A 1,993-nucleotide genomic window follows, 5' to 3' on the forward strand; every position below is an offset into this window, starting at 1 on the left:
AAATTGAAAGAATTTGTTCTTGAAAACAATGTATTCGAATTTTGTAAATAAACTAGTAGAAAATTTGTAAATAAACTAGTAGGGGGGAAATTAAAATTCTCTTTCTTCAATTTATAATAGAAAGGATTTTCTTATTGTCAAGTTCCCCTCCCATCTAAGGAACATGGAAAAGGTGAAATAAAGATAAACTCTGAAGAAGAAAAAAAAAAAGCAACAATATCTGAGGAGTGAGAGAAGTGGAAGTGGCATCAGAATGAATCTACCTCACAGAAGATTCTGGTTTGAACTATAGGAACGGATACATGTAGGAGGAATAAGCAGAACAGCCCAAATTGCTGGTGAAGTGAGCAAGAGATTGAACTGCCTGAGAAACTGATGACAGAAGTAGATTTCAAGTGAAACCTTGAATAATTGAGCACATAGGCTCACTCTCCCTCAAAGAGAAGAAAAGATTCAACTCAGCCTGACATCAGCTCTACCTATCAACCTAACAAGATTGCTCTTGTGAAAATTCTGCCCCACAGTTTCTTCTCCATGTAGATGTTGTGCCTTACAGAGAGCAGGAAAAAGGAGTTTCAAAAGAGAGTCTAGATGATTTGAAAAATTCAGCCCCTAGAAATTCTAAGTACAGAAGTCTCATGCGCAATAAAGGAAGAGTAAAAGAAATTGCAAATGAAATTACTCAGGAAGAAGCTGAAGATCTGGGAAGAACAGAGAAGCCAGAAGGAGTCCCGCAGCTATTGGATGTTGAGACCGGAATTAACTGCTAGAACTAACACTAGTAATGAAAGGCGGGGCTTCAAAATATCTTGAAGCCATAAAAGTGAAATCAGATGAATCTACAGTCATCAGTGGCAGCCAGAAAAGGAACCTATGAGCATCTGGTTTAGAAAAGCAAATGCAAGCAGTCCTCATATGACATAATTCATCTACTGATGCTAGTTTTATCCAATTCTATCGTCCCTTGGGTTTCTACTAGAGTCATCTGAAACCCTTGTCAAGAACAATTTTTTAAAAGTTAAAAACATGAGGCGTGCTCTGGTGTCCTAGTGGCAAGAAGCTGCACTGCAATCCCAGTGTTAAGAGGTTTGAATCCACCAGATGCTTTGCTGGAGAAGGAAGGACAATCTCCTCCTTTACCAGTCAGATCCAATCTAACAGTGCATGCACAAAAAAATAATCATCATTTTTAAAAAGTTAAAAACATGAGTCTCTTAAAAATATAAAATAGCATATGTCAAAGACTTCAATCAACTTACAAGGTAATGAAGGAACCAATAAGATAATAACTGGTTCAAAGAGTATTTTTGAGGATTTCAATTTTGTAGATGTTTGGAACAATGACATAACTAAGCTATAACTAAAATTAGGTAACTACCTACAAAGCAATAAAGCATAGCCTTTGAGCTTATTTTCTACACATTAAATATTATCTGAAAATTGTACGATATTAAATTTCACTAAATTTAGAAACTTAAACATATTCTTGATCTTGGCTGCCATCGACATAATTCTAACTCATGATGATCATCTGAATGCAGTGTCAAACTGCATTCTAGGGGTTTTGAAAGCAGATCTGCAACACTGTAACCTGAAATACCTGTGTGTAGATTCAAACCATAAACCTTCCAACTAGCAGTTGGAAGAAATTAATGATTTGTGTTAAAACCAAATAATAGTCAACTAGTTAAAAAAAAAAAAACACCCAACTACCTTAAATACTATACTTTTTAAAGAGATATTTTTATGGAATCAAAGTGACAGTAACAACTCAAAAGATTAGACAGGACTCTTAGGAGACAGTGAGTCCATGTTCATGAGGAAAACACAGGCCAGAAAGGGAAACTGTGAATAAGGGTACCGTTAAAAAAAAAATGCTATCAATATCACAGAATTGTACATCTAGAAACTGTTGGGTTAGATTATGTTTTGCTGTGTATATTAACAAAAAAATTTAAAAAAATTAATAATGAATGTTGTTGTTGTTGTTGTT

At 34.8% G+C, this 1,993-nt stretch overlaps 1 pseudogene; it reads left to right on the forward strand.

Annotated features, from left to right (window-relative positions):
• Positions 1-770, forward strand: part of LOC102872706 — a 27,807-nt pseudogene extending 27,037 nt beyond the window's left edge.
• The last annotated feature ends 1,223 nt before the right edge of the window (positions 771-1,993 follow it).

The sequence above is a fragment of the Elephantulus edwardii genome, unplaced genomic scaffold (assembly GCF_000299155.1).
Source record: "Elephantulus edwardii isolate Elephantulus edwardi_28Jun2011 unplaced genomic scaffold, EleEdw1.0 scaffold00074, whole genome shotgun sequence".
Lineage (NCBI taxonomy): Eukaryota > Metazoa > Chordata > Mammalia > Macroscelidea > Macroscelididae > Elephantulus > Elephantulus edwardii.